At 39.1% G+C, this 16,198-nt stretch overlaps 1 long non-coding RNA gene across 1 annotated transcript in view; it reads right to left on the reverse strand.

The window, feature by feature from the left end:
• LOC122464152 overlaps nucleotides 1-13,861 on the reverse strand; it is a 77,869-nt gene extending 64,008 nt beyond the window's left edge. Inside the window, exon 1 of the long non-coding RNA XR_006288072.1 lies at nucleotides 13,719-13,861. This is a non-coding gene — a long non-coding RNA (uncharacterized LOC122464152). The remainder of the gene's footprint in view (nucleotides 1-13,718) is intronic.
• Nucleotides 13,862-16,198: the final 2,337 nt, after the last annotated feature.

Here is a 16,198-nt window from a genome sequence, read left to right on the forward strand (position 1 = left end):
ATCAAGAGATTAATTTATGTAAAAATCATGCCAGTGCATTAATGTTTCAAGATGCACCAGCTTGTTTGCTTGAATTTGCAGCGAGCTGTTTTGCAGATTACATGCTTTCAACTCACTTGAGTTTCTGACTGAAATCTACTGGTGTTCTGACAAGTGTAAAGAATGTTTTTAAAACTGTCTGATTTGTTTTTTTGTTACCATCTAAGCATTTACAATTCTGGTGACATACAAAGCAATATAACATATTGGTTCATGTGTACAGTCCTGGCACCGTATTTCATTAAAAAATTAATGAAATACAATTTTCAAGACATGTTTTTCTCATAACCACTGCTTTTGTTTCACCTTGGTATTCTTGAAGTCAAAAACAATACACTCTGGATACACCCAGCAACAGTCCAAATGACTCTCTGAGAGCAGCTAAGGAAAACAGAATATGTCTAATGAAGACGAGTCAGTGTTGTTCTTTTTTCCTTGTATTAAGGTCTCACTCTAAGGTCAAATGAAAAGTCCAATTTTAGATAAACATCCAAGAGTAGAGATGATTTCTTGAACCTTATCTGAATTAGTCAAGTCTCCTGAGTCTGTAAGACTGGGCTGGAAGTTAGATAACAGGTTTTTCTGAGAGATCCAATACTACCAGCTTTCAGATAGCTCAGAAACTGGAGACCAGCCTCTTTTTGGAATCACAACGTCTTCCTAGCTTGGAGCAGCCTATTGTGCTTCAGTCATTGCTAAACAGGTTAATTGTGATCAGATGCTTAACACAATTAAATGTTAACAACAAGGGGGAAGGAATGCAAGCCAAAATAGGGAAAGAACAAGGTTAAAGAATATTTAGGTAAGTTAGGCTGCACCTACTTGAATGCATCCAATAGCATTCACATGAGGGTACTTAAGGAACAAGCTGAAGCAATGTCAGAACCATTAGCAATTAACTTTGAGAACTCATGGAAGGTGACCGAGGTCCCAGAGAAAAGAACAAAAATAGTACCTATCTTTAAAAAAATGGAATAAAGAGGACATGGAAAATTGTAAACCAGTCACCCTAACTTTAATACCTAGGAAGATACTGGAACCTATTATTAAACAATCAATTTGTGAGCATCAAGAGATAACAGGGTGATAAGTAAGAGCCAACATGAATTTGTCAAGAACAAATCATGCCAAATCAACCTAATTCCCTTCTTTGATAGAAGAAAAGGAGTACTTGTGGCACCTTAGAGACTAACAAATTTATCTGAGCATAAGCTTTCGTGAGCTACAGCTCGCTTCATCGGATGCATGCATGCAGTGGAAAAAAAAATTGAGAGAGTTACTGGTGTAGTGGATGGGGGTATGGGGCAGCAGTAGGCGTGATAAAACTTGAAATCCCCAATATTGGAGGTTGTTAAGAACATGTTAGACAAACACCTGTCAGGGGTGGTCTAGGTATACTTGGCCCTGTCTCGGCCAGATGGACTACATGACCCCTTGAGTCCCTATCAGCCCTACATTTCTATGATTATATGATGCTATAATATCTCATGTGAGGAGAGGACACAGAAAATATGGAAATAATAAGGTTTTATTTATATATATATAAATATATAAATAAATAAATAAATAAATAAATAATCTACACACAGGCCAGAATCCTTGGCATAATTTAGGCCTAAGCCTTTAAAACATGTCAAATAGCAGATCCTGCTTTTGAGTTTCACATAAAAAAAGTGACATATGTTGAGTAACAAGAACAGCTAATTGGTTAGGCTTAACCACAAACTGCCTATAAATTCATAATAGAGTAGATCAAGCTATTAAAAGAGACAATCTTTTATTGGACCAACTTCCATTGGTGAGAGAGACAAGCTTTCAAGCTTACACAGAGCTCTTCTTCAGCTAGAACAGACCTGATCTAAAAATTATGCCTTGTAATATTATTAGATATCTAAAAACTTGCAAGTGAGATTTAAGAAACTATATAAAAAATTAAAGCCATCTAGAACATTTTGTAACAAATCCCTTCAAGTTGTCTTGGCAGAAAACTTCAGTCAAACCAAACTGACCACAAAGAGTACTGTAAATAGTTTGGAGCAAGTGTTTTTATATAGAACTGTGATAAAAAGAAATACATCCAACTAATCTTTAAGAAGAGTTAAATGTTACATTCGTATATGTTGAGAGGCCAATGTGAGATGAAAATCTTGAAGATGAAACCAACTAAAATGTTACAAAACTTGCTCCACCATAAGGGTTGATTAACTGTAGTATTAGCAGTTGCACAGAGTTTAAGGTATGAAGCAATCATACTCGCTTTTTCACTGAAAATAGGGAATAATCAACTACTAGTGATACAGAGCTGTATAAAACCATTTTTATTTTATATGATTGGTGAAGGACCAAGTAAATGAGTCAAAAGACTTTGTATTTGTTTAATAGTACATCTTGCAGCCACATAGAGCCACCAAGGAACATGAAGAAACTTTATAAAAAACTGTTCTAACTTCATAATGGATGTTTCTGTAGACAGCTAAAAGTGATGACAGAAAGAGCACGGAATTGTACAAAACTTGCCCAAAGGACCACACTGCAGATGGGCACCATAAAAACTAATTTTCAGAAGTAGATTGTTGACCGGAGCTAAATCAGCAAGTGTTTATGTATGTCCTAAGTTGTTTTGTATAAACTGCTAAGGCACAAGGTATTTTGCACAAAGGAACTAGAATTTTCCAGTGACAAAGGTGAAAGAAGTCACAAAGCAAACACCCTGTTTCCCCCAACTGTATGATGAGAAGGGACAACTTGTGTTCTGATTGATATTTCAAATCTTTGCCAGAGGAATGGGCTACTTTCTGACTCATTGACATCAGTTTCACCAAGAAGAGAAATGCATACTTGAATTTCATGAACAAGTTTCATCTTTGTTGTCTAGAAACTATTGTAAGTCAGTAAGGAATTGAGAGCACTGAGGCTGTAAAAACTATTGACGGTAAGCCTAGTACTGTTGGTAAAAGGAAAAATGGTTCTTACCAACAGCATAAATTGACTAATAGTAATCCACAGTATTTCAACAAGAGTTCAGCCTAGAAATCACACTGATTATGTGGTCAAGAAAACCAACAGTTTCTCAGACAAAAAGAGGAAGTAGCTTTGAATTGGCTTGTAAGCTACCACCATTTGAACCTTTGGTTAAAATGGCATAAGAACCTATAGTGGTGGTGAAAAGAGAAATTAGAGATATTTCAAAATCATTACCTGCATATTATATCTGGAGGTTAATTTGTGATAGTCTTGAGACCGTATAAGTGGCAATGCTTGGCTCTGAGTATCACCTGGGCAAGGTAATTTTGAACTGAACTGACAATCTCTGATAAGTAACATGTCTAGATTCTAAAATTTAGAATTGCCTGGTTCAGCTGCCACAGGTGGTCCCATAATTCCATTGGGATACAAACTTGATTGGAAATGAAAAAAAGTCTATATTTTAAGAATCCCATGTTGGTACAAAAATCATCCACCTAGAATAGCACAGAACCGGGCTAAAAGTTTGCCTTTGTAACAAGACTATTTATTATAATACCCTGAATTAATGTATTGTCTCTTGATAAAATGTAACATCCATGTTGAATTCTCTTAAACATTGTAAACATGATCATTTAGTCATCTTCATTTTACTTTCTGTAATTTCTTGTTAGCTTTTTACATACTATAATGTTTAATAAAACAAATAATTTAAAAATAATTCTCTAGTCTGTACTCAGGCTAAGGAATAGTGAGAAACATCCTGGAGCTAACTGTTTTATGAAAGATATGTAACCAACATGTGTTTTATAATGTATCTTACTTTCTCAAAAATAGACTCTTTGAGGCCAAGTAGGTCTTGGGACACAGGCTGGATTCAAAAGTATTTAGGTAAGTTCCTTTTCCTCAGATGCTAAATGCCCATGTCACAGCCCAGATATGTGCAGCCAAGAGCAGAGCAAGAAAAAGAAAGACCCAAATCTTGCAACTGTCCAGGAAGCCTTCATCCTTCTGTTTTGTACACTAGATTTTAGGAAGCTTTAGGGCCTCTGACATATATATAAGACTATGATGGAAATACTGCATTGTTCCATTGACTGGTTCATGTGAAAAAGAAGCTATTAAATGCATTGCATTATGTGGAGGATAGTAGACAGAGTAATTACATGGTGACTGAGTCTAAGCAAATGGGGCCACATTCTGCTCCATTACATACATATAGTTCCATGGACTTAATCGTAAATTAAGTTGTATGACAGGGGTGGGCAAACTTTTTGGCCCGAGGGCCACATATGGGTGGGGAAACTGTATGTAGGGCCATGAATGTAGGGCCAGATTGAAAGCCCTGATGGGCTGGATTCAGCCCGTGGTCTGTATTTTGTCCTCCCTTTTGTATGATGTTACTGGGAGTACAACCGATATAAATATTGATCTTGTTCTTAGGATAACTGATCCCTGAAATAAAACAGAAGTTATTTGGTTTTGTCCAAAAGAAAAGTTATCTTGCATATAAGCAAGTGATGCTGATCAGACACATAAGGGACAGAGACCTAACAAAAGCAGACGAAGCAACATTTGACTGCAAGAGATTTAAAAGCTGATAAGTTATAAACAACACACTTAAACCTATCATCAAAACAAAAGACTGCCCCCCCTTCAAGAAAACCGTTAATCATAATATTTTCCAATGGGAGATTTCATAATTTTGGGTTTTTTTTCTTATTTTACTTTTAAGAGTTGTCTTCAGACATGCTGAAATGGAATCTGGTTTCCCCCCCCCCACAAGAGGAGGGATTTTCCAAGTATTTCCATATACTGCTGCAGAGGAGTACATTCCTAAAGGGTTTTTGACTTCTTTAGCAGTAATAACAACTTTGCTCTTATATAGGGATTTAAAAGTGCATTACAAAGGAAAATATCATAAATCCCATTTCAAATGGGGAAACAAACAGAAGTGAAGTGAGTTGCTAAAGGTCACAAAGCATTTTGGTTGCCGCACCAGGAATAAAACTCTTAGTATAGTACTTTATCTTCCAGAATCCTTGAGACACAAGGCAGGTGAAATAATATCTTTTATTGGATCATCTTCTGTTGGTGAGAGATGCAACATAAGTTGGTCCAACAAAAGGTATTACCTCACCCTCCTTGTCTCGCTAATATCCTGGGACCAACTCAGCTACAACAACACTGCATACAACGATCCAAGAATCTTTGTTAGTATGATTAAGAATCTAGAAGATGTATCCTCTTCTTGCTACCCTCCCTTTTATGCTGGTCTGCCAGTTATTTTACCACTGAAACCCTCTTCCTCACTCTTGACTGAAGTATAGCTTGCCTTTCTTGAGAAAGATAATCCCTCACGGAATTTTGTAATGCTGCTCTTGATAGCTGTGGGTGCTTGAGAGTAGGAATACATCTCCTTGCATCCAGAAGTGGACAATATTACATGACATTCTCAGTGCTACTGATTTTTGAGAGCAACTGAAGGTACACATTCTTGAAAGGGCTCCATATAGTGTTAAGAATTCTCTGCTAAGCCATTCACCTAGTGTGCATCTACTTAAAGCATGATACTAGTGTTCATGGAAGGAGCTGGCCTGACAGCTCTGGAAACAAAAGCTCTTTATTCAAAGAAAATATACAATAAAGGCAGCAGCAGTGCAGGCTTCTTACAATCAGGATGGATTCATTTAAATCAAAGTGATGTCAATCACCGATTTTAAATCAGCAAACAGGAAACGTAATTTAAATAATTGATTTTAATTTTGGTTTTGCATTTGTACTTTTTAGTTATTTTCCTAAAGAATGGTCAATTCTCATTGGCTAGTAACCCTTAAAACATGTTGATTTGCAACTAACTATAGCCTGTACACTAAATTTGGTACTTCTTTTTGCTAGCCAAGAGGATACACTATAACTATACACATTTAAGCAATAAAACAGTTCAACATGCATTTATTCAGATTCTTAATGTTTACATTTTATTATATTAAGAAATGCACTATTTCCTAATTAATAGAGGATTTGATATTTTACTTGTGATTTTAGTCAAGCTCTGTTTGGATGGAAATTAGAATTAAATTAAAAATGCACAAAATCAGCATTTTTTATTTGTGAAATAAAACTATCAAATATATTTGGCATTTAGAACTGATTTATTTAACAAAGGAAGTATTATCTGTTAGTGAATTGAAGAGATCGTTTTTGGTCACCATGTCCTTCAAGATTTTAGAACTAGTAGATCTCTTCTCACAGCTAGTTTTTACTCAGAGTTTGGAAGAGGAAAACAAGCTTTCCTGTTTTTTCAACTCTCAATCAATTTCTTAACTTTGGATGAACCAATCATCGAACTGAACTAGTTGAATAAACAGAATATTTTCATCATATTTCAATCTGCACCTGCAGAAGGGGCCACTCTATCAAAAGCTGGTTTCGCACTTCAGGAAAGTCTGGTTCCAGGTGCTTAGACAATTATTTTCACCAGTTCAGTGATTTGACTTGAAAACTTCAGACCAAACATATATTGCTTAATATTAATTTTTAATTTAATTAAATGATTTTAGTAGATTAAAGTTTAGGCCTTAACATAGCTTTATTTTTAAAAACACCATGTATATAATGTAAATTAAAAAATCCCATTTTTAAATTGATTTTTATCCACCCTGCACACATGCCTTAACCATGATGCAGAGGTACTTCTTCTAGAATCAGAAAGTAGTTCAGTCTCCATGGCCACTTATTCTTCGACCTCTTTGCTGACATTGCCAACAAAGATGCCAGTTGTGGCAGTGACTAGTTTTGTGCTGTGGACATTGTGACCCTAAGAGCCTACTGGCAAAGGGTTCACTGTCATGTAACAGCAACTCCTATCAGACCCAACAAACTCATTGCACCTAACATATTGCTGTCATAGTATTTATCTATAAAGAGCGTCTTGTAAGGTATCAAATTAAAGTTGGTAATGCATTAGTCATTAACACCATTGTTAAAGTTATGTATTAACATCGTATGAGGAATTGTGGATACTTTCTGATATTAAGCTTTAAAGTCTGTGACCAAACAAAGGGAAAAACAGGTTATCTCCCTGTCTCTACTGTAAATTGAGCACAATGAAGACAAAGCACAATGGGAATGCAATTTGCATTTTAAGTCAACAGGAAAAGCAAGTTAGCAAAATGATGGGAAAGAACAGCACGGACAACCTGGTGGAGAAGAACTTTGGAGGTACACTTTACAAGAATACATTTCAAAGAAGAAGGGGTAAGAGAATCCCTGAGTTATCTATTTCACTGAGGAACACCCCGATGGAAGTGAGTGATTAATGAAAAATGAAATAACTGAAAATAAGCAAACCCGGCAAAAGGGCTTGAGGGTGAGAAAATTGCATTAGCCAAAGGATTGTAGCTTGCTAAAGTTAAGTGTAGTCTCTTAGGAAGGTGTTCTACTTCTGTTTTGTTTTAATTTGTAACCATTCTATTTCTAATATCCTTGCTTAGTATCACTTTGTAACGAGGCTGGTTCTGGCAGGACCCAAATGAGGGTGCCAATTCAGGACAAATTGCTTAAAGCAGGGCAGTTACAGCCCAAGGCTGGGATTTCTATGCACACCAAGGCAAACCAAACCAGCTAAACAGAGAAGACTTTGGTTTTACCCCACTGGCTAACCACAAGTCACACAAGCAATTCCCTTAGACACTCCAGTTTCCCAGTATCCCCACCTGTGCCACTCGTTATGGGGACAAATGGTTATGAAAACCAATACCCCAGTAAAAGAAAAAAGGTTCTCTCGATCCCAAAGGACCAAGCCCCAGACCCAGGTCAATATACAAATCAGATCTTACCCACAAATCATGCTGCTTCCAATCCTTTAGAATCTAAAGGTTTATTCATAAAAGGAAAAAGATATAGATGAGAGCCAGAATTGGTTAAATGGAATCAATTACATACAGTAATGGCAAAGCTCTTGGTTCAGGCTTGCAGCAGTGATAGAATAAACTGCAGGTTCAAATCAAGTCTCTGGAGTACATCCACAGCTGGGATGGGTCATTCAGTCCTTCGTTCAAAGCTTCAGTGTAGAAAAGTTCCTCCAGAGATAAGAAGCAGGACTGAAGACAAGATGGAGGAGCTGCAGCAGCTTTTTATAGTCTCTTGCCATGTGGTCTCTCTTTCTTTGTCCCAAAGACAAGCTGTCCATCACATGGCCTGGAAAAACCTCAGAGTTCTGTCCATAGGCAGGTTCCTGCGTACCTTGCTGAGTCACAAGGCATGTCTGCCTTCTCTTAATGGGTCAATTGTATAGCTGATGGTCCTTAATGGGCCATCCAGCAGGCTAGGCAGAGCTGACACCAACTTGTCTGGAGTGTCACTGTGAAGCATAGCATAAGTTTGAAATACAGACCGTATAGAACCAATACTCATAACTTTAACTACAAAAGTGACAAACACATATAGACAGCATAATCATAACCATCAAACCATAACCTTGTCTTAGACACCCTATTTGATGCCCTTTATACAAGATTTGGTGCCACTACAGGACTTTGGTTGCAACAATGATCTATGCGGTCCCAGCTTATGTCAATAACGTCACAAACTACATGTCTGTTCTTTGTTAATAAAAACTTATTCTTGGTTTTACTATAAATTCATCTAAGTGATATAATATTAAAGTGTGTATCCTCAACTGAGCCAGTAGGCTGGTATGTATAGTGTCTCTTTAAGAAGAAGATGGATGTGGATAAATTGGAGAGAGTCCAGCGAAGGGCAACAAAAATGATTAGGGGTCTGGAACACATGACTTATGAGGAGAGGCTGAGGGAACTGGGATTGTTTAGTCTGCGGAAGAGAAGAATGAGGGGGGATTTGATAGCTGCTTTCAACTACCTGAGAGGTGGTTCCAGAGAGGATGGTTCTAGACTATTCTCAGTGGTAGAAGAGGACAGGACAAGGAGTAATGGTCTCAAGTTGCAGTGGGGGAGGTTTAGGTTGGATATTAGGAAAAACTTTTTCACTAAGAGGGTGGTGAAACACTGGAATGCGTTACCTAGGGAGGTGGTAGAATCTCCTTCCTTGGAAGTTTTTAAGGTCAGGCTTGACAAAGCCTTGGCTGGGATGATTTGATTGGGGATTGGTCCTGCTTTGAGCGGGGGGTTGGACTAGATGACCTCCTGAGGTCCCTTCCAATCCTGATATTCTATGATTCTATGATTCTTTGGAGACAGCTGACTTGGTTATTTTTGTGAGCATCCAATGATGGGCTGGATATAGAGGAACGCTCTTGTAGGTGGGGGTTGGGAATTGGGGGCACCGAGTGTTAACTGCAAGGCAAAGGGCTGGCAGAGTTCTGAAGAGTTTGTTTGGATAGCTAACAAACTGGGATGACAGGGATCTGTCATTCAGTTTAACACAGACAAATCTCTTTTCCAAAGCAGAGCGGTAACAAGGCGACATACAGTTCTGTACGCCCCAAGAAAGCACCAAAGACACCTATCCACCGGTACATGGATTGAGACCACCAACACATCTTCCTTTTTAAAGGTAAACGTGATTTCACATGACATATGGTATGTTTACAGTCAACAAATATCCTAGAACAGGGGCTCTCAAACTTCATTGCACCAAGACCCCTGGAAGTTGGGACCGAAGCCTGAACCTGCCCAAGTCCTGCTGCCTCAGGCCGGGGGACCAAAGCTGAAGCCCAGCCTGAGCCTCGCTGCCCAGGGCTGAAGTCCTTGGGCTTTGGCCCTGGGCCCCCGCAAGTCTAAACCAGCCTCAGTGACCCCATTAAAATGGGTCCCAACACACAGTTTAAGAACCGCTGTCCTAGAGCAACGAGCCGAGGAACAGGAATTCCCATCTCTGGTTAGTACATCTGAGCCTGTCTCTTAGATCCCTTCTTTTAATACAATAGAACATCTCGAAATATAAATCAAACTTATATATGCATGTGTTTTTTACTTCAGCCCCACAGGATTATAGAAAAATAGTTGTAAAATGTTATGAGAGCTGCAGATCTTTCCTAAGACATTTTGAAGGGAATCCTTGATGGCTTCAGTATATGGAAAGGTGGCCAAATCCTATAATTACTTCACTATCCAAAAGAAGAATCCAACATTTCAGTATCTTTCAAATCAACTGCAATATTTTACTATTTATTAGTACAACCCTGAATGAAAACTAAATTGCGCAGATTTAAGCAATCACCTGAGCTATTGGGGCCACCTTAAAATGTATTGTATTGGGAGGTATAAGCTTTATTCCATGTAAAACTTTAAATATTTCATGAAACAAACATTTCAGAAACTGAGATGAAGTCAAATACTGTAGCTTCCATAATGAAACAGGGGAAGAAGCGTAACATTTATTTAGCAGTAAACTATGAAATCACTTTTACAAAGTATATAGTATTAATATTCCCATTTTACACACAGATGGAAGAACTGAGGAACAGCAAGGTTAAGTGACATGCCAGAAGCCACAGCAAGGAGAGACAAGAATCCAGGTCTCCCACTGCCCTCTCGGGTGCTTTGTCCACAAGATGAAAAATAATTGACCAAATTCCATTACCTGAATTGTATTTAGATATCTTGTGTCTGAAAGCCTATGCCATTTATGCAAGGTAGGTGTGCCATCTGTCTACCACTCAGCCACACAAAAACTGTTCTGAATCTGCTAGCTTGATCAAAACTGAGGTTTTAGCAGAGTTCATTTGGTGTCTTGCTGTGTTCCTAGAAGTGTTAAATCTACGTTATTATATTTTGGCATGGTTTTTAGAACAATGTGCACACATGTGGGCATTCAGTTTGCTCTGTGCAGGTAGTAGTAGATCCAAATGGACAGATGCAAAGCTGGCCATTTGTGCATATAATTTATCTGTTTGCACATGAATTTGCTATGTGTGTGTTTGCAAGTAAAGGACATAATCGCACACAGCTTTTTTTAAAACTGTGAATCAAAAATTTAACAGACCCAGTATGTCCAACTCTGCAACTGATGCTAGTTCATTTATGCACAAAACCACAATATTGATTTTACTAGCTGTAGCATTGGATAAGTCATTCCACTTATGAATGATGAATAAACTGTTTGCAGTCTGTAGATTTATACGTGTTTTTAGCATTGCCACTTCTTAAATTCTATAATGAGAATTGGCAGACTGAAGACAACTTTGAAGCCTCCACTAAAACTTAGTTTTCAAGGTAACACCATCAGGATTGGTTTAAAAAAAGGCTACACTGTACAGATCTCCTCATATAGCAACAGCCTCTTTGCTATGACAACATGATAAAAACAGTTTTAGAAAAAGCAGCACTTTACTGTTGCTATGTGTAACCATGCCCAAAATTAAAATGCTTGGTAGGCAAACCAAATAGAGTCCTGCTCAAATAAATAGCTTTATGCTACCCTGAAGACAGTCTATGAACCTGAGTTCCACTCTTCCAAATGGGAAGAAGGTAACTTATTCATGTAGTTCACATTTTGGTTTGTATAAAGCCAAATGTAATGGTGGTACTGTGCTTGAAAAATAGACCACATCTAGGGAGAGTGAAAGAGGAGCAGACACAGAAGAATTAAAATGTTTTAAGAATTAACTGAGATACAGTTGAGAAAATACAAGCACTATGCTTAAAATTCCAACCACAACTTTTAAGGGAGAAAGAGAGTTATCTTTTATTTAAACTTCTTGAAGAGAATGGACAGTTTCCAAGAATTCTGGTTGGAATTCTTCCCAACTCCAGCATTAATCTCTTCAGCATGGCAACTTTCACATTCCTTTTTGAAGATTACAGTACAATAAGGTTGTGAGGAAAGTCAGGAAATTCAGAGCTTCAATTTTATACTGGGTATTACAAAACTTTCTGTACAAACACCGAACGCACTGATCCGAGGCCTTTGAAATACCCTGGCATCATAGAAGAGGGTCCCTGATTTGTGTCTGCATTTGTTCTGACAAAAATAATTCCCGACGAGGTTCTGAGGAGGATCACCAGTGGGCCTGCCAACCTTCACCATCACAACGATTTATAGCTTTAACTTAAGAGGCCCTTGCTTTGTACTGTAGCTTGCAACTCTAACTTAACAACAGGATTGGATTATCTTCACAGGCTGTCAGTGGTGTTTATAAATTGCAAACAACAATTGCTACAGAATAATATAAGATTTCTATCTTCCCTCCTGAGCAGCCAACTAAAACCTTGACAGGACCATAAGACTGGTTACGGCAATATTTTAGTTTCCCTCTTATTTTTGATCTTTTGTCTAGTAACAATAATTCAGTTGAAAAGAAGATGATATGTTTCCCCTCAAAGGAAATGATATCAAACTAATTTCTATAATATCATTACATATACAATGCATAACAACTGAAAGAATTTACTGTGTTGTGGCATTTACCTTTGCCACAGTATATGTATTATCCCCACTAATCAGAAGAATAAAAACCAAATTCTGTGATACTGTCCAGATTTAAAATGGTCTCTACCTTTAGAGAATTTTCAAACAAAATATTGATTCAAAAAGTCTTAAGCATCCTAGAACTCCTTACATCAACAGTAAATCAATATGTAAAAATACAGACCTTGTGGTCATTCTATTAACTTATTACAGGGCATAAAATAAAAATCTTTGTGTTGTACATTTAATTTTTTTTTTTAAAAAAAGAGTCCACTTTTATGTGTTTAAGGGACTTGTTTCCTTTCTAGTAGGAGTTGTTACTTGAAATTAATTAATTTAATTAATCAATTAATCTATTGAATAAATAGCCGGTACCATTTACATAGGGATAGTTATTTTCAGTGAGTCCCCTAGGAGTTATTTACTGCATTTCCATTTTAATATCATAAAAACATGTTTGAGCTGGGTGTATTAGCTTTTTAGGGTTAGAAACTGAAAAACCCTAAAGTGTATTGCTCAAAATGCAACCTGAAATGCACATGCAAAAACATAGGCTTCCCCACTAGATACTCAGAAAGACACTACTTTTATCATCTGGGGTCCGTGAGCTCCCCACCTATTTATCGCTGTCTCCTATTACACTCCCATTCTCCCTCTATACTCTTCCTAGAACCCATTCCCTAAAAATATTCACAATCTAGTCCTTTTCCAGTACCCTATACCTTCCATTTGCTCCATGCACTCACCTCCTTCTACCACTTCCTTTCCACATTCTTCAGTTTCCCCCACACTCCAAAGGTCCTGTCCAGCCCCTTAGACACCAAGCAATAAACACCATCTCAACCACCACCTGGCTTCAATCACAATGAAAATAATGGGAGTTTGTGGTTATCTTTAGTAGAGGTAGGCAAAGACCCCAGAAAATAGCAACCATTTAGCTTCCATACCCTGGGAAATGGCAGCCATTTAGCATAAGAGAAAATTCAAAAGTTTGAATACATGAATCAAGAAACCATAAGAAGCAAAACACCACAAGAGTTGGCAACATAGCTAAAATCTTCCTTATTTTTCCTACATAGACTTAAAATACTCTGTGCCATTTCCCTTAACAGTTTTCCCATCCCCAGTATTCATGGAGAGGGAAAAAAAAAATTACTTTCCTTATACCCCTATTTTGCCAGATAAGGTACAAAAGTAGATTACCACCCCCAGCTTCCCCCACTAGGTGAATTTCACTTCAGTCCACGATTATATAAGGCACACGCAGATTAGAAAATACTTTGGCATCTTTCAGGACAAAGAGAACAATAAAAGTTACTTACTGAGTTATCACAAACAACAGCAACACCTTCCCCTTGAAAGCTACCAACTCTCTCTGCTGTATGGGTACTACTGTTTCCTCAGATAATTTTATTCCCCCAGCATGCCTTTCAGCAGCTGGCCCCTTAACTCTGGTAGAGCCAACCGGCAGCTTCCATCGTACAGCAGCCATGTTGTAAGTACTTAGTGTAGCTTCCTCTCTTCCAGCTGGTGAGTAGTCCACACTCTGGGGGTTGCTACTAGTTCTTCTTTTCTTGTTTTTGAAGGGAATGACATATTTTCACCTTTAATGTGTGTGTATTGAGTAGCTCACAAAGCAAGGGGTGCAAATGCTGATTACTGTAGTTTATTTCAAAGATGCATTTCTAATTTGGGGGGTTGTTGTTAAGCCCAAAGCAGTTTTTCAGCTGAATGCTCAGCAATAAAGATGCACAAGGGTTTATTCTGGTAGCTGGGAATTGCCAGGGTGCTAATGTAACCCACTGTTTGGCAAAGGAGGTGCTGCTGAAGGGGAGCCCAGAGAATGCAGGGCTATGTATTTTATTTCAGTAAGTTTAGTTTCTGAAAATACAGCAGTAGTTTCTCCACTTTGCCACAGCTCCTCTGTGTCAGATATGTGTGTCACTTTAAAAAAAAAAAGTTTCTAAAGTGGTGCAACATTTTGGGGATTTGGTAGAGACCTAAGGACTAAAGGGGAAGCTTCTAGAGAATGAGGGGCACCAGGGAGGGAGACTCCGGACATTGGGAAGAGGGACTGATTTGGGGCTCCAAGCAGAGGCAGTCCTGAAGTGTTGCTGTAAAGCCCTGGCCCCTGTTTCATGCGGGGAAGTGAAAGGGGTGGGGAGTTCGCTGCAGTTGGGAGAGGAGGCTTCCTAGTGTGGATTCCAGCAGTGGCTCCTTGCTATGAAGCAGGGAGAGCTCTCATTTAAGTAAGGGAGGGGAGAAGAGCATGAAGAGAGGTTGGGGCTGGGGGTAAAAGTTGAGAGAGGGTAGAAACCCTCTGCTGTGGAAAGGCCACCTGTAGCGACGCTGCTGCTTCCCCTTGAGGGAGCCTGCTTCTGTTGATGTTCTTGTGGAGAAATGATGCTTTCTTCCTTGGCTGTCCTTTCTAGTCGCACCCACTTGTGAGTGTTGAGGCTTTTGCTTTTGTTTAGTTATTTTGTCTGATAGTTTTTAATAACTTTCTGCCTTCTGTCTTGCCCTTGTCCAAAATGGCTGTGGTCTCCCATTGCTGTCAATGGGACTGAAGCCCCACACAGCCTTAAGCAACATGTCTGCTGCATCCCTGCAGACATTGGAGGTAACAGGGAGGGAGCCCCCAGCAAAGATAACTGCCATGTCTTATTATTTGTAATGGGGCTGAAGTCAGGCTGTCCCCGTGGAAATGGTGGTGCCTTAGTCGTCATAGCAGGCTGCTATGACCCTGCTACCTCAGATCAGCTTGAGAAAGAGGAGCCTCTCCCCACAACTTCCCATAGCAAACCAGACACTGCAGAGGCTAAGACTCCCCACCTTACTGGAAAATGCTTAACTTCCTAAACTCAATGCTGAAAGTGAAAAGCAGCATAACCCCCAAGCTGCTCGGGGAGGGGACCTCCTGCCCTGGCAGAGCCAGGAAGTCCCTACCCCCTTACCTTAATCGGTGGCAATAGCTAGCAGTCACACCCAAGCAACTGTAGGGTGCCCTTCCAGAGGCCTGGTGGGGGCTGGAGCCCCTTAGGACAGTGGGGTGTTAGTTTGCTGTAGTGAGGGTGCAGCAGGGGTGGGCAGTTTTCTTCCTCCCCTGGAGGCAGTCTGCCAACCCAGGTAGACATCAACATTGATGATATTCGGGGGCCACATTTTCAAGTTTCCCTTGCAACCATTAAACTTTTTCTTGTTTTTTAAAAAACTTGATATTCTGATATCACCATGTGACTCCAAGAGCAGGTACCTGAGCATGTGCTTCTAGTGCTTATGTCGGCATACAGCCCTGTTCCTCTCTTTCCCTTAGGATCCTTATGCTTGTGTGCCACGTGTCATCAGCCACTAAATGGGACTATCAAATTATTCCCATAAAAATGTCAAAATAATAGAAGGCTAATGCTGGGCAGTAGTCTGGGGCCTAGACTGTTCCTTCGCTGGAAATGCTGGCCTGAGTATAAAGCACTTGAGTCTCCAGGGCTGGCAATCTGCTTTCTCTCTCTCTCTCTCTCACTCACACATACACATACATTAAACAAAGATTTAAACAAAAAAACTTCAAATTTAAGGAAATATAAAATGTGGAAAGATATTCAAATGAGCCCTTCTAAAGAAACTACTTTCTATGCCCCTTACTACCATAGCTCCAGGATTATCTCGAAACTGCCATTGGCAACGTTTCAGAATATTCCTGTGACATTGAAGAAGCAGCTGTTTGGCAGCTTGTCCACTTTGTATCATTGTAGGCTGAAGGGTTTGGGGCAGCAGTGATTCTAAACTAGAAAGTGGTACAATCCCA

The sequence above is a fragment of the Chelonia mydas genome, chromosome 1 (genome assembly GCF_015237465.2).
Source record: "Chelonia mydas isolate rCheMyd1 chromosome 1, rCheMyd1.pri.v2, whole genome shotgun sequence".
Taxonomy (NCBI): domain Eukaryota; kingdom Metazoa; phylum Chordata; order Testudines; family Cheloniidae; genus Chelonia; species Chelonia mydas.